We start from the raw sequence: 23,937 nt of genomic DNA, 5'->3' as shown, positions 1-23,937 counted from the left end.
TAGAGAGTAATGCAATATATTCTCCAACTGATGGTGTCCACTTATCAGATCCAAGCATTTATCGTACCATTGTAGGGAGTTTGGTTTACGGGACTGCCACTAGACCGGATATTGCTCATGCAGTTCATGTGGTTAGCTAGTTTGTCACTGTCCCTTCTACTATTCATTGCGCAGTTGTTCTTCGTATTTTGAGATATCTTCGTGGTACTTAGTTCTACACCCTTGTGTTTATATCTACATCCTCTCTTGAGCTGAGTGCCTATGCTGATGCTAATTGGGATAGTGATATTTATGACCGTAAGTCCACTATTGGGTATTATGTTTTTCTTGGAGATTCATTGATATCATGGAAGAGTAAGAACAAGATGTTGTCTCTCGTTCTTCTATAAAATCTGAGTATCAAGCCATGACTATCGCCACTTGTGAGATTGTTTGGTTGAGATAGGTTCTTGCAGATATGGGTGTTCACATCTCTCAGCCTACTCCTTTGTATTGTGACAACAAGAGTACGATAATGATTGCCAAGAATTTAGTGTTTCATGAACGCATAAAACACATTGGGTTTGATTGTCATTTCACATGTCATCATCTCTAAAAGGGCACTATCTCCCTTCCTTATGTTCCTTCCACCTTGCAGATTGCTGATATTCTTATGAAACCTTTGACTACTCATCGATTTCATTTTATGTGTGACAAACTCTCAATGCTTATTATTGTTGCATTGTGTGTGAGAGAGAGAGAGAGAGAGAGAGGATGTTAGCCTAATAAGATTTTGGGCTTTATTTTCTATTGGATTTTGTATTGGCCCATTAGTTAGAAAAACAAAACTAGTTAGTCTATATATTATGTCTTTTTCTTTCATTGTATCTTGTACTTCTCATTTGATAATAATACGAAACCTTAGCCGTTCCATGTCTTGTTATTTTACAAGATTCATGTCGGCGACAAGGAGGGAACCCGGTAGAATTCCATTTCTTGTTAAAATTCGAGCTTGAATTCGATCAATGAGGAGGGAACCCGGTAGAACTCCATTTCAATGGTTTCATAGGAGGTGTGATGACTTTCTTCTTTCTTTTGCAAACACACAATCACTTCTTGTTTAAATGCATCAACTCGGTAAATACAAATTACTTTTTTTACACAATCTTTTCTTTTATTTTTTCTCCTTACTTTCAATCTTTCTCTTTTTCTTTCATTGCTAAAACCGGAAAACTAGATAACATTTCTAAATTTTAATCTTTCAAAAACATATCTATAAAAATCAATAAAAGAAAATAAAGACTAAAAATCTAATTTAGCCTAAAGTTCATAACTATAGATCGAATTTCTTTTGATGTGTGATATATGGAGACCGAGAGGCGAGAGGGTTCCAAAACCCATTTATAAGCAAAACAAAAATACTAACCCGGCCCGGCAACAACATTATCACGTGCATGTCACGTGTAAGTCAAAAGCTGGACCAACACCACCAAAACCAGAGCACGCATTAATAATCACATCACCTTCATCGGTACTGCGCCTTCATTAACTCCGCCTTACATTGATCACCCCCACCCACCACCACCGCCTCCTCCCCCTTCCTTCCATAATCAAATGGATATCGGAACCCCTCCGCCTCCATTACTCTCCACTGAATCCAACCCAACCACTACAGGCATCAACATTCCTCAAGTTTACAACAATGGCGGCACTGTACCACACCAACACCACCACTCATCTTCTCCTTCCTCCTCCTCGTCGTCGACATCTTCAGTAATCATAGTAATGATTGTTGTCTCTTCCGCCATTATTGTCTCAGCCGCCATCTACCTCCTCATCCGCTTCCTCTCACGCCGCTGCAACCGCTCCTTCCGTACTACCTTTTCCCCGACCGACGACGTCGTCTCCGACAATAGAACTGAAAACGAACACGTGCATCATCACGTGATTAGTGTAGGTAATAATGGGGTGGAGTCGCTCCCGCTCTTTACGTTTTCTTCACTCACCGGAAATATCGCCGGTGGAGACTGCGCCGTGTGTTTATCGAAGTTTAAAGGTATAGATCAACTCCGACTGCTTCCATTATGCTGTCATGCGTTTCACGCACAGTGTATTGATGCTTGGCTTAAGTCTAACCAGACATGTCCGCTCTGCCGGTCGACGGTAAACCCTACCGAAGACGATGTGCTTAACAAAATTGCTGCGGCATCCGGCGGCGCCGGAGGTAGAGTCGGTGGAAATAGAAGTAACAGTAGTTTTCGTATTGAGATCGGAACTATTAGCCAGCGTCGAGAGCCATCTGATTCAGCCCGTAGGTCGTACTCCGTTGGCTCGTATGACTACGTGCTCGATGACGGCTACGAGATTCCCGTCGAATCAACGCACCGGAGAGGAATTTCCGACTGTACTTCAGTCGACAAGGATTCTACAACTCCGGAACCGCCGGGACAGAATTTGGCAGCGGAGGTGGCTGCGGGCGGCGGCAGTGGAAGGCGTAATTGGCTGCGAGATTACATGGACCGTGTTTCTCTTTCTCTCTCTTCACGTACTCAGTCGTTCCGTGGTTCTGGAAGGTTCTTTACCGGAAGCAGTCGCCGGAGTGACATCGTCGACGACTTTGAGGCGGGTCATGGTAGAATCGGAGAAGAGATTAGCGAGCTTTTCCGATGGCTCTCAGGGGTATAACTGTAAATTAACTTACTTTTTAGCTATTTATGGAAACTCCATCTTTTGCTATTAACACTCCGAAATTCGTTTAGGGCAAGAGTGGATTTAGCAAAGAGTGGGATTTTGATTTTTTATTTTTGATTTGTAATTACGAAAATCATTCTATGATTTTCTATATTTATTTATGATGTTTAAAGTTAACAATGACAATCTTTAATAAGCTTAAATCCCTTAAAACTATTATATTCATCCCTTAAAATCATTCTATGTGATTATTGATAAGGTGTTATTGCTTGATTTATAAATTATTATAATTATAATTCTATGTGATTATTAATAAGGTGTTATTGCTTGATATATAAATTATTATAATTTAAGTATCTCAAATTAGATTGACTTTAATATAGGATTTATTGCATAAATTATAAATTAGATAAATCGTGGTTAGAAAATGGTTACTATAACTTGGTGGCACATTATTGGCGTATAGTTAGGAAAGAATCAAGAAAATCTCGTTCAAATTTCATTATTGCGGTAGTAAATTTGGTTACCTAAAATTTTCGCATTTATCATTTAGTCAAGTCTATAACTTATTCATCTTCAAAATTTCAAAATAACTTTTTTTTTTTTTTTTTTTTTAATTCCATTTAAATATTATTTTTTTAATTGTTATTTTCTAATAATACTAATTGTTTACAAAAGAAATGAACAAAGTATATATTAAACTCACGTTCATAGTTTTGAAATTAGTGTTTATTAAAACTAAAGACATGCATTAAATTAAAAATTCCACATGACAACCAAACATTCCATGATTCCGAGTGTTGTTCTCGTATGCCGATGGATCTTTTGTCATGTTGGGTGTCTCCGATGTGCTCAAGTCGTGGGAAATTTTCAATTATCCATCATTCCATCTTCTTCTTTATCTAGTTATTTAATATTTATTTATTCTTCTTCCACCAAAGAAAACATGATCCATTAATCTTTAAAGTTTATCATTTTCAAATTTAATCCTTTTTGTTATTGTTTAACGATAACAATCTGGTCCAATAACATTTTAGACTTTTAGTTGATTGAAGTTAATTATGGCTTGTTACCGAAAGATTGTAAAATATATACAAGTTTTTTGGACTGGGAAATATAGATGCTAATTTCATCTGATGGATTCATTTTACCACTTTTAAAAAAAATATTGTGTTAGATAAAAGATATGTATTTTTGATGCACACATTTGTAAAAGAAAATCTACGATTTTTTATTTAATAATTTTTCTCTTTTATGGAACAAAATTAAAAATCTAGCTACAATAAAACAAATGAAATTAGACAAATAAGTTGAAAGTTGTTTAAAACTTATTTTAAATGCTTACGACATACTAAATCATTTTATTACAAAATTAAAATATCATTTTAGTCGGTAATTTTTGTTGTCTGTATAAATTAAAATTCCGTTTACTAGCTAACACAAATTGTATTGAAAAAACTACACATTTTATGTTAACACCAACATAAAATGATGCTATAAGTAGAACGGACAAGTAAGATTTTGAATAATCGAACTCATACTATTATTCACCGAATCAATGGATATTCGTCTCATTACACAATTATTATGCATTAGACAAAGTATTATGAATGAAATATAACATGAATCATATAAAATAAATGTCTACTATAAAAGACAATTTAGATATCAAATTAAAATACATATTCGATATTCAAAAATATGACGTGTCAACTCCAAAAATATATCTTTTCTTATAACCACTATCCTAATGTACAAAACTCCAAAAATCTATTTCCATGTTTTAGTTAAAAACTCAAAAAGCACTTTGAGGCCCGATGAAACCGTATGAATTCAATGTGATAGCTGTCTTTTTTTTTTTTTTTTACATAAAATCGATTGTCCCGTTGAGGACTGGATGTACGATTCAACATTAAGGTGTGACTTGTGAATGCGTATGTAAGATTGTTGAATACAATCGTAGAGTTGGATGCAATTTATGGGGTCAGAGCTTCAAATTGTTGATCGATGATTTATAAATGGAAGTGGGGTCTGGAAAACCGAAACGAAAATGACTCCTCAAGTCCTCACCTCCTTGGTAGTTGGTCATTCGTTTAGGTGTTTGGCCTTTGGGATTTGGATTTGGAATTAAAAAGAAACGATCGAGGAAATTAAGTACTATAATTGTAATATTTTATATGGGATATGCTATAAACGGAGCGGATCGTTATTGTCGATACCAATTATTTTAATAAAAATGTTAACGGGTACGGGTCATTAACATGTAAATGAATCACAAATTAAGATCCAACTCTTATAATTTTTACAGGTTTGGATCGAATCAGGATTAAAATCCGGTATGTTGCCATGTCTAATTATAACAACTAATAAGAACAAGGTCAAGCTTGTTACTTTTTAAGTATTTGCAAAAAATCAACTTAAATATCTTTTATTGATCAAAATCAAATTCGAAGAAGAAATTAAGTAGTTTCCTATAGGGAAACTATTGTTTATGATAGCTGCAAAACTATTTAACCAATGATAAACTTGTTACTATTTTTCTTTTGTGTGATTATGCGATGATCTATTTTTAATTGTTAAATCCGCAAAAACATAATTTGATGATAATCCTAAAAGCAATAGCAAATATGTTATCAAACAATAAAGAATAGCAAATGCGTTACCTAACAATAACATAATTTTACATTTTAACATCGTCCCATCCTCACTAAGAACAAACGCCCCGAATTCGTAGGTTCTCAAAATATTGTGGTAATCAATATATAGCCCACTATGTTAATGAAATTGCAGTCTAGGACTACAGATGTATGAATTGTACGATTATCTCTTATGCTAGAGATAGATGTTGCTCATAACAATAAAAATAGCATTCAATGAGATTGAACCACCCCGTACCTATATAATGATAATTGACCTGACAATTATTTTATAAAAAAAGATGGTAAAAAAATAAAAAATAATAACCACAGGTCATCTATAAATTCTATCTTGAAAAGAATCAACATGAGGTTCTTTTTTTTTTTTTTTTGAAAAGCTAAAGATTCATATATTTAGAACGTTCTAGCAAGAAACTAAAAACTTAATCGAAATTATTACACAAAAAAAATGGAGACCGTTACCAAACATTCCGATTAACATTTAATTTGAAAACCAGGTCATTAGCTTTGTGATATTTGGTTTGTTGATTTGATAAAGGAACCGGTAAATAAAATTTTTAATATGACATAAATACTCTTAATGATTTTTGTAAATAATCATATTTTTTTAATAAACATGAACGAAGTTTTATTTAATTACAACATTTTTATTGAACTCTTCTACAAAGTTTAAATTAAAAAAATAAATATCATATATTTATGAAATTAGTGGTTACTAATTTTGGATTTTAAATAATTTAAGGACTTTTGTCTCATCTTCTCCGAAAAAACAAAGATAAATAATAAAAGCAAACATAAGTAATAAGTGGTAAAAAGAGAGGACACAACAAAATCATTTAGAAATCAGATAGATAAATTATATATATATATATATATATATATATATATATATATATATATATATATATATATGTATATATATATATATATATATATATATATAGAGAGAGAGAGAGAGAGAGAGAGAGAATGATAATTGTGTAATTTAAAATAAGGATAATGAATTGAATTTACGTTCTTGAGCAAGATGTCAAATGAAGAATTAAATGGTAATTATGAAAATCTAATTTCAGTCCTTTGGTAACACGAAGTTGATCTCAATTAGATTTTAATTTTCAATTCTTTTTAATTCCTTTAGAATTATGTGGGAAAAAAAAACGCAATCTTAATGTATGTTTCTTTGTATTTTTTTTAAAGAAATTATGATAAAAGTGTATCCCTTATTACTTTGTTAGTCAACCAAAGTTAAAGCTCAAATGTGTACACAAATCCTCTCCTTTTGACGTTTGAAGATGTGATTTTGACATTGCTACATTCTTTCCTTCTTCATCACTTGATTCTTGATGTTATGATTGGGAGTCTCAGAAAATAGTAATATATATTTTAAATTTGTCTCATTTGTCTTTTTATAATATTTTAATTTAAAACATCTTAGTGCTTTTTACATGTATTCTCTTTATGTTGTTGTCATTGTGATTACATATACTAAAAACAAATTTCATTAAGTGTTAAAACCCATATTACCAAAACTATACAAATCTTATCGTTAAGTATTATATTAATAACTAACATAAATACGTTTCACTTAAATCGTTCGAGTGTTATTTACATACACTCCCTTTATATTGTTTTCATTAATGCATATTGTACGATATTTGTTTTCATGTATTTCAATTTTCATTACATTGATGCTAAAACCAAAATTCATTAAAGGTTAAGGTCATATTTTCATTGTCAACTATTTCTCATGTGTACGAATCAGTTCGCATTAACGATAAATCATAACACCTGAAAGTCCATATTACTGGTCATAGTATGCAAAGTTTATATATTTTTTTTTCCTATGTTCTATCTCATTACAATAATATTGCTAACCGAAACATATTTTTTATTGCATGCCCCAACCCCTTTAAGGAGTTGTTGCACAATTAATATGACAATGACCAATCATGTATACAAGACATTTTTACCAGAACATAGTTACATGTATATAACTTGTATATAACTGTAACATTATATACAAGACATTTCAAGATATTACCAAATAAGTTCAACACGGGTACCATTTTTTGGTGTTTTCTTGTATTCTTAATCCAAGTAACATTACAAGTAAGCATAACTAGTAAATATGTTGGTAAAAGTAAGCGAGACACTTTTATTAAAATTACGGTGACATTAATGTGTGAGAATTTGATGAAATATTCATGGCCCCAAAACATTTCGAAGTGAACAACACCAATAATCGAATACAAAATCCAAACAAAACATAACAAGCCAACCATATGATATATCAACACTAATCAAGTATGTTCTAACAATATGAATGTATGAAATGAAGGAGAAAATATTGTAATGAGCTAATGCTTTGATTAAAATATAACTCAGTACATATATAGTGAAAGAAAGGAACGTCCAATGGTTTCTAACTAACTCTAATATATTTACAACGTTAACCCTACATCTATCATAAATTACAAGTAGATCCTCCAATGTTGAATCTTAACATCATCCCCTCTGTAACAACCCAAAAATCAAGGGTAAAATTTTCATTTTTATTATAGTCAAAACACAGATATCTTTAAATCCAAGTATTCGAAAACATTGCTAATTAAAAACATTTATCAGAGTTCATCCCAAAAACGCATAATACGGAAAACACGGGTGTGTGTGCTGCGATCAAGCGGGGCCCTTCATTTCCAAACCGATAATACCTGAAACAATAAACAAAACTATAAACATGAAGCTTAGTGAGTTCCCCAGAGCATACCCCGCACAATCCACATAACCACATAATACATACTAGCTATAACAACCACATAAACCATATCAATCACATAAGCAATATAATGCATACATAGGATGTCGTGAAAACCCTCCAGGGTCTTACACACATACTCACATAAATCGTACCAACTACACAAGTCGTGAATATAACATATAGGGATCCCCTGGAAACCCTCTAGGGTCTTACTTCGAGTGCCCTGGAAACCTTCCAGGGTCTTAGCCCACTGTTACATAAATCACACATACAAACATATGAGTTAAACATGCAAACATATAAGGATACCCTGGAAACCCTCCAGGGTCTTACACCGGGTGCCATGGGAACACCCACATGGTCTTAGCACAATGTCATGGGAACCCCACATGTTCTTAGCACAATGTCATGGGAACCCCACATGGTCTTAACTAAGGATGTCATGGAAACCCTACAAGGTCTTAAACCCTAGTGCCTCGGGACCCCCCCCCCCCCCCCCCCCCCCCGAGGTCTTTACCTAGGATGTCGTGGAAACCCTCCAAGGTCTTACACCTAGGTGCCCCAGGAACCCCCCGAGGTCTTCCATGCAAGTATCACAAAGACAACTAACATACCAAATATCACACAATCAACTAGCATACAACATATAACTAATTGTCATGGGAACCCCCGCATGGTCTTCACATAAATACATAATGTATCGATAGCCCATTCACAATAATCATCACAACTAAATAAATGGGTCGGTTTGATGCCTTAGAACCATGGGTATGGTGAGGAGACTCACCTGACACGGCTGAAGACTCATATTGCTGGTTGACAGATTCCCAAACTGTCAACATCAAAATGACACCCAATGGTTCTAATGCATAACCACAACTCCATACTTTGGGTAAGGAGACTCTCTTACCCCTAACCTAGTTTGGTTCAAAACAAAGGCCCAAACTCAAACTCTGAAGCCCAAAGCCAAATAATCAATCAAGGCCCAACATATGGCCTAATTTTCCAAATTGGGCCCAAACCTCTACATGGGCTTATCTTAAGGCCTAACCATTTACTCTAGTCCAAACACTTGGCATTCTGATAACCTAGTAGCTAACAATCCTCAAGGCCCAATTATGGCTTAATTTTCCAAATTGGGCCCAAGCCTCTTTAATGGGCCTTATCCTAAGGCCCAATAATTTCCTTAGTTCATAACATATTCTCCATTTGGCCCACAAACGCCCACAACAAGGTTGTCCAAGAAATGGCCCAATAAGAACCCAAACCCAATTAGGATTTTTCACATAAAATGAGGATTAGGGTTAACTGTTCCTGCTTAACCCATTAAGGACTTAATCCATTAAGTCCATTACTCCACTAGACCAAACTTGGTCGGGCATAGTTCAAAATTCCAAAACCAATGGTCCAACGCAGGTCCCGACAAATCCAAAATACATATTCCCAAAATTAGGGTTTTCTAAACCCTAATTAGGGTTTTCCAACCAATCACAAAACCAATTAATCCAATAGTTAAGTGTTTATATTAATTAAACTCTAATCAAGTCGGGTACCACCACCCACTACCACCTCGGGTAGTGGTGGTTGGCGATGGTTCACGACGGCAGCCACCACCTTACGGTGGTGGTGATTATGATATGGGGCCAAAGCAACACCCAAAGCACTCCAAACGTCGATCCAAACGCACCCGAAAGCCCACAACCACCCAGGATGGTGGCTAGTAGAGATGGCAACGGGGGCGGCGAACACATGGGACCACAATCCCCATCCCCATCCTCGAATCCTCATTCCAATCCCCATCCCCATCGGGGAATATAAATAAACACCCATCCCCACCCCTAATGGGGAAACGGGGATTTCTTTTTCTCTTTTAACATGCAAACTTTTACGTAAGAAAAAACTCTATATTTCAATTTTACCAACATAAGTTTAAAGATTTTATAAAATATATAAGTACCCATAAATTGCATAAAAAATATAAATAAATTTTCTACCAAATTTAAATACATACATGAAAAATCAAGTAGAAAAAAATTATCAGATTGATATTTAAGGTAAAATAGGTCAACCAAAGAGAAAAAAATATATATACACGAGTTTAAATTATATAAAAGAAAAACCAAAAAGTATAATTTCAACCAAATAATTACTAATGAGTTAGGTTACTTAGATCAAATTTTATGTATTATAAATTATACTATAAATATATGTTCTGTATTATTTTTATATATAAATATATGTCGAGGGCGGGTCCAGGGTCGGGGATTAAGGGTATCCCTATCCCCATCCCCATCCCCACTTTTTTTATTCGGGTATTCCCCATCCCCGTCCCCATCCCAGGTCAACCTGGGGATTCCCCAATCAAAACGGGTGCGGGTTTCGGGTTCCCCATTGGGTACGGGGCTTTTTGCCATCCCTAGTGGCTAGCAGTGGCGGAACGACGACAGAAGGTGGCGGAACAGCAGTAGCAGGAGGTGGTGATGAGTTTTCTTTGTTTTCCTGGCCAAGAAAATCCATACAACATTAAACTCATGACTTATGCTCACACACACACACACACCAAATCACGTACAACCCCCCCCCCCCCCGATGGCTGGTGGAGGCAAAAGAGATGGCAGCCACCACCTTACGGTGGTGGTGGCGGGTCTTCCTTGGTTTACAGGCCAAATATGGCTCATACAATCACACAAACACCTATAGCACATAAATAATTGAACGTACCTTCACCCAACCACCTCCTAAACAGTAACGTCGTCGGAGTTGATGACCACAGTAGCACAATAGCCTCCGACAACATCAATGACGTTTACGGCGTCCAAACCGAGAGGAACGACAGGGAGGAGAGAAAGGTGGCGGTTAGGTCTACCGGAAACTTCCTGGATGCTCACAACCTACGACTCGCCATTCACAACTCCATAACTTCGGTAGCGGTGCTCTTCCGACTGCCCGCGACGTCCGACAATGAGGTTATGGATGGCGACGCTCGGTGACAGGTAGCAGCGGACCTAGTGGTGCTCGGAATCGGTTTGCAGGTGGCGGCTGGAGGACTCCCAAACGATGGCGACTAGTGTAGAATTAGGGTTAGGGTTAGGAAATATCGATCTTAATATGGAAGAGAAGACTACCGGGTTCAAATTTCGTACCCCATCTAAACTTATGCACATTTCACGCATTTGGTCCCTCTCCTTAAGATCCTTCTCAAATCAAGGCTATAATTTACAAAACAGCCCCTAACGTCTAAGATTCATCACAATTCAAGTCCCAGAAGTTACCATTTAACCATATCACTCCAAAGTTCTTTCAATTTAAGTCCTAATATTTACCAAGCACCCCCTGACTTCTGAAATCCTTTAAATCCGGAACTTATACTTTTAACCCCTAACATCAAAAAATATATCATTTGGCTCCCCGAAACCAACACCTCCACTAAATATTATTGATTTAGTTATAAAATAATAATAAAAATGACATCTTGGGGCTTTAGAGTTTATTATTTATTTACTCAATTTCAAATGGAGTGTTACAACTCCCCCCCCCCCCCCCCACTTAAACTAGATTTTGTCCTCGAAATCATTCCTTACCACTTCTGACACGCCAAATAACTTGAGCAACACGGCTACAACCACAAGCATTCCTTAGCCTTTCCAAGGAAACCAGAACCAGCCCTTGTAGGGTTCTAAAACCCGAAGATAAACGAATTCCTTGCATCATGATCACTTCTACTCAGTCCGAATTTTGAAGTCTCGAGATTGTATGTCTCCCCGACAGACCGCCCATATCGAATCATTACCGAGTTCACTGCATTTATCTCCCAACTGGCTATTCCAATTATGATATTATTTAGTCCAACTGTAAACAACTTAGTATATGCCCCGAATGACAGGCAACTCCACACACGAACCCCAAATCACTGAAACCACTCCAACTCCTCTTGTTGCCACATAGTTGCTTTCCTTAAGAACAACCGGAACCTCCCTGGTCCCAGCTTGTCTGCCAACTATCCGGAACATCGGACACTACCCGATTGTTGAGCCAGAATCACACGTACAACAGTCCCACATGACCTCCGAAGGATACCTCATCTGACAATAACTGCCCTATCTATATCTCTACTTATGGCTCCTTCAATCCTTTTATCCATCCGATCATGATAGGCTGACAACCTGTCGCCACTGAATACAACGCAAAAAGGTGAATGTTACCAGAATAATTGTAGTCTTGCATCATACTCGGTCTCCTTCGACCTAACGTTTCCTGATTGAATTATGTCGTGACCTACTCACAATCTTGCGAACTGACCCACCCTGGCCTAAGTCATCTGAACAAATTCGTGAATGCCACGGCTACCCTGCAGTCGTTCTGCACCTCCCACACTATTTGGCCGTTTGTGAATGTTACAACTCCCCCGCAAACTTACAACACTTTCCATACTATCTAACTACTCGCTACAAATAAATTAACGTTTAGTGGCACAGAAAAAATGCCGCTATAAACCAAAAAAGTGTCACTAAAGGCCCCCTTGGGAATCAGGGGCACAAAAAAAAGTACCACTAAAGGCCTTTAGTGGCACTTTTTTGTTGTGTCGTTGTGGCTCTTTTGGGTTTTAGTGGCCCTTCTGTTTATGCCACTATAACACTTCTAAGTTTTTTTAACACTTTTTATATGTAACTAAATTGCTAAATTAAAAGCAATTTCTTTACCTAAAAACATATATAACTGAAAATTAGGTACAATTTTTTTATAAAATTTATGGAATATAAAATGATAAAAAAAAACAATTAAGATAATAAATGGAAAATGCAAAAGCATAACTTTAATTAAAACTTAAATTGTTTTACAACAATATTCTTAGTAATTAACAGAAAATACGTTCCAAAAAGCTTAACAAGTCTAACTTTGTCCTAGTAACACCTAAAACATAAATCTTGACTAATGGAGCTTGGTAGAACCCATTTCAATCCAGTACCCCAAAGCTATGATGCCAACGAATCAACTTGGAAGAACACATTTCATGCCCTCATTTCATTTCCTCATCCTCTCACCCTGCAACTTAAAGTATATGAAACTTAGTCATGTGATCAAAACAAAATACATATGCTCATACACCTATATTAATACAATACAAAATAAGTCCTAAACAACATAATATCACTTGTCTACTGAAGTATCAATAACCAAAAATACCATGACGCGTCATAAACTAAATTTTAATTACTTCCATAGATGGTTGATGCAAAAAAGGGGGGGAATCAATTTGTATATCCAGAATACTCACTTTCTTGAAGGTTGCTATTATATTAACAGGAACCCAACCTTCTTCATCCAAAAAAGCGTGCAAAAAAACATCCCGCTATGGAATGAAAACTAGCTAACAAGAAGAAATGCTTCATTTCATTCCTACATTGCAAACAAAAAATCAAGATTTTTAAAATGAAGTTTCACGCATAATCTTGATATATAAATTAAGCCATCGTGAATACAATAAAAGATGAAGACTTTTGGAATGAAAAGTTAAACGCTAACTGCCTGGAGCATCCCACAAAATAATAAATAGAAAAAAGAATTCAATAAATAAATAAACAATAACAAATGTTTAAATTTAAAAATGAATCAAGAAACTATCATGATTGCAGGAGTTAGAGGCATTTATTAGTGAAAATAAACTTATTAAATTAAAAAAACAAACTATCAAATGAAAACCTTACCAAAAAGCTGTATAACTTGATGTCTTATATGTTGACGATTAAAGTTTTTCTCTACATTCCACACTACTCCTGTACTATGTTTTCCCTGTCTTGCTCAACATCCTAGATATCACACAAAAAACTTAGATTTATTGTTTAAACGATTATTTTAAAATTTTCACACTAAATTGGGTGAGAATTTTGAGTATTGGTACCAGTAAAGACGAAAACTGAAACAATTATCATAGAGAATAAAGGAACCAAGATTACCATTCAATCTCTTTTTGTTTCAGATCGGTTGTTATATAGCCACCGCCTAGACGAAACCCTATAATTGAAAGTTGGAAGGAAAGTGACTGATATCTTGAAAATTATAAAAATAAGAAAGAATGCATCAGGAGAAAATTCGTGGACAGCTAAAAGAAAAGGAGAAAGATAAAAAAAATAAATAAAATAAAAAAAATAAAATAAAATAAAAAAAACTCGATGGTTTAAGAACTAGTTTTGAATTCAGGAGAAGAAATCTTGAAGAAAATAGGCGTGGATAAAGAATCGGGAAAACACATAAACAAAACAAAATTTGACTAGGAATTAGGGGTGGCAAATCGGGCCATCGTATCGTGTTTTTCTCTGACACGACACGACACGATAAGGTTTTATATAACACGACACGACACGATGTCGTGTTTTTTCTAACTAACACGAAAACGAACCAATTAAAAAACGACAAACACGACACGACACGAAAAAATAACATAATATAATAATTAGTGTATTTAATTAATATTTAATCATACATAACACGACAAACATGAGAAACACGAAAAATAAATGCTAAATCGTGTCAATATCGTGTCGAATTTTGAACACGAACACGACACGAAACGACATCGTTTTTTTTACACTTGACACGAACACGACACGAACACGAATTTGAATTTCAGTTTCGTCCCAATTTCGTTTCGTGTCGTGTCCATAATTGCCACCCCTACTAGGAATCGAGAATAGATCCAGAAAGAAGGTACATACTTGAATCCATGGCTTTGCTTAATAATCACATTATGTCCTTGAATGCCACATACATCACGGGTGGTGTTCGTTGATGATACTACGCTTCGGTGGGAATCGAAGGGTTTTACATAAAATTAGGGCAAAAGGATAAGAAATAATAGAACTATTTGGCAGTATTGAAACTTTGGGTTGGCGGAAAGATTTTAATTTGGGTAAACGGAAAAAAAAAATATTTTTTTACACAGAAATTCGATTTTGATATCGTGTTTTTTTTTGTGCCAATTTTGACACTGTGTTTTCCAATTTGTTACAATTCTGACCACTTGACCGGTTAACCATGTTGCATGCTGACGTGGCATGATGACGTGTCAGTTTTGATGACGTGGCATGCTGACATGATATGCTGACGTGTCAAAATTGTATTTTTTTCTCACAAAAAACACTAAGTTTTCATTTTTTTCGTTTTTGACACTAAGTTTAATTTTTTCTTTCAACTTTGACACTATGTTTTTTTGTTCCAAATCAAACATCATTTTTTCCAATTTTGTTCAATGTTGACAATTTTCTATTTGAAACTGTATAAATATTTTTTAATACATTTAAACCGTATAAATATGTTTTTTTTTTTCATTTAAAAACCATAGTTTTGTATAAATGCATTTTTTTTACACTCAACCCATATTTTTATGTATAAATATGTATTAGTTATATAAAAATTGTATTTTATACTAAATATGCAACTTTAAAATGTGTTTGGAGGTTTGTAGGCGTGTAGTCGATCAAAACTCGGATATCAAATTTGTAACCCATCAAAATTTTACATCTTATTAGAAACTTATGGTTAGTTTGATTTCCATAATATAACTAATGCTTTGAATGTAAGAAAAAAACACCTTGTATTTAAATAAAAATGTGGTTTTTAAACAAAAAAATATGTTTATGCAGTTTAGAATGTAATAAAAAAAAAAATATTTATATGGTTTCAAATGGAAAATAGACAAAATTGAACAAAATTTGATAAATGATGTTTGATTGGAACAAAAAAAACATAGTGTCAAAATTGAAATAAAAAATTAAACTTGGTGTCAAAATCGAAAAAAGTGAAAACTTAGTGTTTTTTGTGGAAAAAAAAATCAATTTTGACACGTCAGCATATCATGTCAGCATGCCACATCATCAAAACTGACACGTCATCATGTTACGTCAGCATGTAACCTGGTTAACCGGTCAAGTGGTCATAATTGTAACAAATTGGAAAACACAGTGTCAAAATTGACCCAAAAAAAAACACGGTGTCAAAATCGAATGTCTGTGTAAAAAAAGTGTTTTTTGTGTCATTTACCATTTTAATTTTGGCGGAATCAAAGCGGTAAAATTGGAATTTTCAATTAGTGGCACAAAAACAATATATGCCACTAAAAACATAATTTAGTGGCACAAAATCCACTATAAACTTGTGCCACTAAATGTAATTTTGTTTGTAGTCACTGGTGAATGCTACAGCTCCTCCATAGTCTTATAACACTTTCACCCTCCTGACCATGAGTGAATGTTATGGCTCCCCCGTAGTCTTACAACACTTTCATCCTAACTGACCATTAGTGACTGTTGCGGCTCCCCGATAGTCTTACAACACTTTCACCCAAACCGACCATTAGTGAATGTTACGGTTCCCCCGTAGTCTTACAATAGTTTCACCCCAACACAACCGCAACCCAATGCCTTACCCTTAATCTATCAATTCAAAACGCATAAAAAGTCGAGCACACACTCGACCAAACACCCGAACTGAACTCAATTCATGATTGGATCCTCGACCTGTTTTCCCAAATTATGTTATCAAGCCCCAAGGAGATGCGATTCACATGACGGGGAGTTTTACCGAATTCCAAACTTACACAACCCTCAAACCAAATAGCCACTTGGACTGCCATTTTCCTCGATGGGGATGAGAACCTCATCCCAGTCTTATACCTGCTCCTGTCTTGAATATCTGCGCGTTTCGCCCCCACTTAGATTCGGATAAGTCTTCACAATACATGAGATTTGAAGGATTCCCAATCCTTTTTACTCTTTAATACCCAAACTGTTGACAACCTACTGCTTACCTGTGCTAGTGTCCTATTACTAGACCAAACCCCAAAATATGACACAACTCCTAAACATCAGACAAACAGTTCCCGAATCCTAGCGAAACTAATAATCTCAGACGCCTTAAAATGATGCCACACTTATATCTTGAAGTCCAAATAACCGATGTCTAGTCCAAAGCCTCAGAAGCAGACCACTTCCCCTATTGCTTCCAAAAGCCAACTCAAGCGCAATGGCTGAGTCACCAATCTTGATTATATACCTTCCGCATCACGTCCCTGAACCGATCTCGACCACAGAACCGAATAACATTGAACGCTCCAAACCAACAAAAAGGGAAACGACCTTTCCCTAACCACCCAGTAACTCCAAGTATGCAAATGTCATATGACAATGTTTGATGCTATAACCCAAACACAAGAAGGGAAACAAACCTAGAGATACACTTACTAAAACCCCTTAGCAGGCTCATAACTTGTAGGTGTTGTGAACGATGTGTTCACCGGTGTACTCTATCCCCCTTATGGTTGCCTTTAGGATATCTATTATTGAGGAAACCCCTTAACAGTAATGTCCATCCCGATGAAAATCCTATATTAGGTCCCTTGAGATAGATGTTGTTTTAGGGACGTAAATTGAGGATAACGGGAATGGGTAATCGGGTTATTGTTGGTTGGTGAAAATAAATATAATTATTTACTGTGGGTTGAAAACCCTATATGCTCACCAGGCTCCCAAGCCTGACCCGCTCAGTTTTGTTGTATTACAGGTAATGGCGCGAGAGCATAAGTTGGATGACTTATCAAGATCTTTTGATATTAGACCAGTTGTTATATGTAACTGTTGTATGGTATATCTTTTGTTGTTTATGCTTTTGGTCTGTTTATCGGAACATGACATCCTGAATATTGTTATATAATGAAAATGCATCTCTTGATGAAATGCTTTGATAAACTTTATTTTATCATATTTTGTTTTGGGAACAAATTCTGCAACTCTTTTAAATCAATGGATTTACTATGAAATTATTTTAAAAACATAAATTAAAACGGTATTTTCTAGGCGTGATTTTGGGATGTCACAGTTGGTATCAGAACATTAATTTAAGCGAACTAGGAATTTGTAGGACTTCTAGACTTAAACTTAGAATGCTAAGTGGAGATTGTGAGATGTGTGTCTGTTATATTATAGACACGAGCACTAGTATATTTTAGGAAGCTGCCTAAAATGCTTTTATGTGCTAAATGTTATATGTTGCCATATATGATATTATTTGTTCGGATCTATGGTCTGTTGCCGACCGGATTTAGAAACCTTATGTGTGTAGGATTCTAAGCGTATGACGACGGTATTAGAACTACAATGTAAACGTTTCGGAGTGATAAGGATGATTTAATTATCTATCATGGATGAGGATCTAATTTCACCTTATTCGGTGTGTAGATCAAAAAAATGGTAAGAACCAGGAGTGGCGTTGGAAACACGGATGACAACAGGAATCAACCACCAGTGATTGAGCAAGCACCTATTGTAGCAGCAACACTAGAACCAATAACAATGGCTGGGGTGCAAGCCATGGTTCGGGATATGGTAGCCGAACAAAGGGAAGAAATGCGACAAATGTTACATGAAAATAGGGAGGAACCAATCATACATATTGAGGAACCCGAACTGCTTCTCAAGCAATCGAAGGAAGGGTCAAGTTGGGACTCAAGGAGAACAAAGGAACGACCCGGAAAGGAGAAACAACAAGGATGGGCAAATGTACAAGAATTTATTGGGCGCCAAGCCGCCAAGTCTTTCTGGGAGCCCAAAGCCTGTTGAGATTATGGATTGGATCTCCGAAATGGAGATGGCATTTGAAAGTTGCGACTGTAGCAACAAATAGAAGACTGTCTTTGCAGTTAGACAACTGAAGACTGGAGTCTTGAGTTGGTGGAATTTGTTGGCAGATACTATTCCACGAGGAGAAGCCCTGAAAAGGTCATGGGAGGAGTTCTTGGAACAACTAAGGGTGCAGTACTGTTCAGAGATAGATCTGATTGATCTGAACAATGAGTTCCAAAACTTGAAGAAGGGGAGGATGAGCATAGATGACTATGCTACTGCATTCACTGAGAAAATGAAGTTATTTTCGTACCTAGTGCCAACGGAACTATCCAAGATTGAGAGGTTCGCTAATGGACTGCCTGCCAACTTTGGCCCGATAGTCAAGATGGCAACCACTCTGAAAATAGTTGTTCGAGCAGCTAAGAATGTGGAGGCCCAGCAGAAGGAAAAGGGTATGGAAAGGATAGAGGTTGGTGAAAAGAGGAAGTTCGATGGACCTTCAGGGTCCAACAAGAAAAACAAGTTCTCGAAGTCTAGTTCGAGAGGAGGAGGAGGTGAAGCAAAATGGTGCGACAAATGTAAGAAGAAGCATCACGGGAAATGTGACGTGGTGGCCACATGCTTCAAATGTGGAAATCCAGGGCATTTTGCCAAAGAATGCACTCTCACCAAGAAAGTTTGCTATGGTTGTGGTGAGCAGGGACACATGTCTAGGGACTGCCTGAAAAAGAAGGAGGCAGCAAGACCCAACATTCCGCCAAAGCCGAAGGTGAGAGCCTTCCAGATGACACTGGAAGCTGCTAAAGATGAAGCTGATATCGCTTCAGGTACCTTTCTCGTTAATGAATTGACTGCCCAAATTTTATTTGATTATGGAGCCAACTACTCCTTTATTTCGCATGAATTTGGTAGAAAACTAGCTTTGCCTGTCGATAGACTAGATAATGCTTTATTAGTTGAAGTTGCTAGTGGAAAGTTTGTACCTGTTAGCCATCGTATGAAAAACATCTTAATTGACTTAAATGGGAATAAGTTTCACGAGGAATTATTGCCTATAAAACTTAACGGTTTCGACATTATGCTTGGAATGGATTGGCTTAGCGCCAATGACGTCGAGATATTGTGCAAGAAGAAGATAGTCAAAGTAAACCCGTCTGGGAAAGAATCGTTTGTGGTGTATGGGGACAAACGCAGAGTAAATTCTGGAATCATTTCGCTAATGAAAGCCAGAAAGTGTTTGGCCAAAGGATGTACATCGTATCTAGCATTTGTGATTGATGCTAAGAAGGAGAAAAAGGAGATGCGGAGCATTCCTGTCGTGTGTGATTATTCGGAAGTATTTCCCGAAGATCTTCCCGGATTACCGTCTGATAGACAAGTGGAGTTTAGAATAGACTTGTTACCAGGGACGACGCCAATAGCAAAGGCACCTTATCGATTAGCACCGAAGGAGATGAAGGAGCTAATGATGCAACTTTAGGGGTTATTGGACAAAGGTTTCATTAGACCTAGTTCATCACCCTGGGGAGCTCCGGTGTTATTCGTGAAGAAGAAAGATGGAAGTATGAGAATGTGCATCGATTATAGAGAGCTAAACAAGGCAACAATAAAGAATAGATATCCGTTGCCGAGGATTGATGACCTGTTCGATAAACTTCAAGGTTCGAGCTATTTCTCGAAGATCGATCTTAAGTCAGGATATCATCAGCTGAAAGTAAGAGAGCAGGATATAGAGAAGACTTCATTCAGAACACGATATGGACACTATGACTTTTTGGTTATGTCGTTTGGACTAACCAATGCCCCAACGCATTCATGGATTTGATGAACAGGGTTTGTAACCCGTTCCTTGATAAATCTGTGATAGTGTTCATAGATGACATTCTGATTTACTCGAAAAGCCAAGAGGAGCATGGTAGACACTTACGAGAAGTGTTGGAAGTCTTGAAGAAGGAGAAGTTGTATGCTAAGTTCTCCAAATGTGATTTTTGGATTTGAGAAGTCCAATTCTTGGGTCACGTGGTCAACCAAGAAGGGATAATGGTTGATCCAGCAAAGATTGAAGTTGTAATGAAGTAGGAAAAAAACCGAAAAGTCCCACGGAGATTCGAAACTTTTTGGGATTAGCCGGATATTACCGAAGGTTTATCCAAGGCTTTTCTTCGATCTCTACTCCATTAACAGCTTTGACCCACTAAGGAGCTACTTATGCTTGGAGTGATAAGCACAAAGAAGCATTCGAGAAGCTAAAGAAGAAACTATGCGAGTCACCGATACTTTCTCTACCCGATGGAGTTGAAGACTTCGCTATTTATAGCGATGCGTCTGGGGTTGGGTTGGGTTGTGTTTTGACCCAAAGGGAAAAGGTGATCGCATATGCGTCTCGACAGTTGAATGAGCATGAAAAGAACTACCCGACTCATGACTTGGAGTTGGCGGCGGTAGTTTTTGCTCTAAAGATATGGAGGCATTACCTCTATGGCACGGAGTGCAAACTTTTCACTGATCATAAGAGTCTCCAATATCTCTTTAATCAGAAGGAATTGAATATGAGGCAACGACACTGGCTAGAATTACTTAAAGACTACGACTGTGAGATACTTTACCACCCCGGTAAAGCTAATGTTGTTGCTGGTGCTCTCAGTCGGAAAGTCAATCTTGAAAGAAAGAGGCTAAGAGCGTTGAGAATTGAATTTGTCTCGACCATTGTGGAAATTATAAAGAAAGCTCAAGAGGAAGCTTCTGAGAAGAATTACCGAAAGGAAGAATGTTTGGGCAAAACGTTGGTGTTCGGTATAAACAGTCATGGACTGAAGGTGTTCCAAGATCGGATTTTGATACCTAAGACAGATGGAGTAAGAGAAATTTTGATGGAAGAAGCTCACAAAACCATGTACGCAATTCATCCCGGAAGCACTAAGATGTATATAGACCTAAAACCCTATTACTGGTGGCCGACGATGAAGCTTGATATTGCAAAATATGTGGCCGAGTGTGTGACTTGTGCGAGAGTCAAGAGACAACATCAGAAACCATACGGGAGTTTAGAACCTTTACCTGTGCTCATGGGTAAATGAGAAAACATTGCTATGGATTTTGTCATTAAACTACCTAAAACAAAGAATGGTCACGACATGATTTGGGTGGTCGTTGATCGATTCACTAAGAGTGCGCATTTCATAGCAGCCAAAGAGAAATGTTCTACGGATAAGCTTGCGAATTCTTACGTGAAGGAAATTGTGAGGCTTCACGGTGTTTCGTTAACGATTTTGTCAGATCGTGACAGCCGTTTCACCTCACGATTTTGGAAAAGTCTACAAGAGGAATTGGGTACCAAGTTGTGTTTAAGTACAGCTTAGCATCCACAGACTGATGGTCAGAGCGAAAGAACAATACAAACACTTGAAGATATGCTGAGAGCATGTACCCTGGAATTCCAAGGTAATTGGGATGAAAATTTACCTTTGGTAGAATTTTCCTACAATAATAGTTTCCACTCGAGCATAAAGATGGAACCTTATCAAGCTTTGTATGGACATAAGTGTCGTACGTTGTCTTGTTGGCTTGAGGCTGGGGAAAAGCAATTTATGGGACCGGAGATAGTTCATCAAACTGCTGAAAAGTTGAAAATAATTAGGGAGAGAATGTTAGCAGCTCAGAATTGTCAAAAGAGCTATGCTGACAACAAGCGAAGATCGATGACTTTTGAAGTTGGAGATTCGGTTTTGCTTAAAGTCTCGTCGTGGAAGGGACTTATAAGATTTGGTAAAAGGGGAAAATTAAGTCCAAGGTTTATTGGACCGTTTAAAGTTCTTCAGAGGATTGGGAACCAAGCTTACAAGCTCGAACTACCAGAAGAACTGAATGGAATTCATAACAGTTTCCATGTGTGTTATTTGAGGAAGTTCAACGGAGAAGTTCCCGACATGATTCCGCTTTCAGAATTGAGAATCGATGAGAACAAAAGGTTGATTGAAGAACCAGAGGCAATCGTTGACCGAAAGACTAAGAAGTTACGATGCAAGTTGGTCGAGTTAGTTCTTGTCCGATGGAAACACACGAATGGGTCGAATCTCACCTGGGAGACGGAGAGTGACATGATGGGTCGCTACCCGCATTTGTTTGTTGGTGTGTGATTTCGGGGACGAAATCATTCTAAGGTGGAGAGAATTGTAACGCCTGTGTTTCTGGGCTTGTCATTATTGTTAATATAATAGTCTAGGTTACCTTTGTAACCCGTTTTGAAATAATAAAAATGTATTATTTGAATATTATGTGTTTTGTGCTTAATTGTGTGTCTTAATTTAATTAAGAATAAAAATAAGCGTCAAAATGAAATATTAGATAAAGCTGATATCTATGGATAATGTTGTAGTAGTTGAAACGAGGTTTCCGAATATATAAAGAATGCCGAAATCCGAGTTATAACGAAGAAGTTATGACATGTCGAAGTTTCGCGACAGAACCGGCACGACGCTGAATGACGTAAAATACAAAATTAAGATAGAGCGATATTTAGACTTAGCGATCTAAATGAAAGTCGTAGAGTTCGTTAAACCGAGAGTGTGCATAAAAAGATCGTCCAAATCTGACTTCGTATGAGGAAGTTATGATTTTCTGAAGTTTCGACTTGGCAATATGCAGCCCGAATACTCAATTTGAGACCGAACGGTTTTTAGCCGAAACAATCTAAACAAGAATCGAAGATCTCATTAATTGTAGTGAAACGATAAAAAGACAGGCGAAAACGGACGTCGGATGAAGAAGTTATGAATTTATAACGGTGTTTTTTCTTGTCCCGACCTACTAAAAATAAATAATAAAAATAAAGTCAAAATTAGCCGACGGAGTCTAAAGGAAAGTTGTAGAGCGTAGTCTCACCTACGCGTGGATATGAAGAACGTCGAAAACGGAGTTCGTATGAAGAAGATATGCTTTTTTTGAAGTTTATTAAATAATTAAAATATTAAATTTAATTATAAATACCTGATATTATCCAAAAGGGGGGAGTTAGCGACGTTATTCACATTACGCCCAACTTAATTTAATTTACGCCCAGCGTAATTCGGGTTTCCAGCCCCTTATAAAAGGTAGTCGAGTGCAGCCGAGTTCTATTGCTCATTTCTTTATTTCTCCCCCGTTTTTACCCCGTTTTACGTGCAAGAAATATCCCGAAGCCCCGGTATCAATCCCGAGCCCCAAAGCAAGTCCCGAAGCCCCGAAGATCCCGAGAAGT

General features: G+C 36.8%; 1 long non-coding RNA gene and 1 pseudogene across 3 annotated transcripts; one reads left to right on the top strand and one right to left on the bottom strand.

Moving 5' to 3' along the window:
- The first annotated feature begins 1,447 nt into the window (after positions 1 to 1,447).
- Positions 1,448 to 2,866, top strand: LOC145101705 (E3 ubiquitin-protein ligase ATL4 pseudogene; annotated as a pseudogene).
- Positions 2,867 to 12,876: 10,010 nt separating this feature from the next.
- On the bottom strand, positions 12,877 to 14,934 carry LOC145100147 (uncharacterized). 3 transcript variants are annotated; one of them, XR_013704850.1, is made up of 5 exons: positions 14,799 to 14,934; positions 14,040 to 14,132; positions 13,791 to 13,892; positions 13,361 to 13,482; positions 12,877 to 13,134 (listed from the first exon to the last, which is right to left on the bottom strand). It is a non-coding gene; the product is annotated as an uncharacterized LOC145100147 (long non-coding RNA). The 3 variants fall into 3 exon arrangements; XR_013704849.1 differs by having other exon boundaries at positions 12,877 to 13,128; XR_013704851.1 differs by having other exon boundaries at positions 12,877 to 13,128; positions 14,040 to 14,097; positions 14,799 to 14,900.
- Between the last annotated feature and the right edge of the window lie 9,003 nt (positions 14,935 to 23,937).

Source organism: Lactuca serriola, chromosome 4, assembly GCF_051521515.1.
Source record: "Lactuca serriola cultivar US96UC23 chromosome 4, Lser_US96UC23_V15, whole genome shotgun sequence".
NCBI classification, from domain to species: Eukaryota; Viridiplantae; Streptophyta; class Magnoliopsida; order Asterales; family Asteraceae; genus Lactuca; species Lactuca serriola.
Note: the sequence above shows the minus strand (reverse complement) of the source record. Positions and strands in the feature narration are given on the sequence as shown.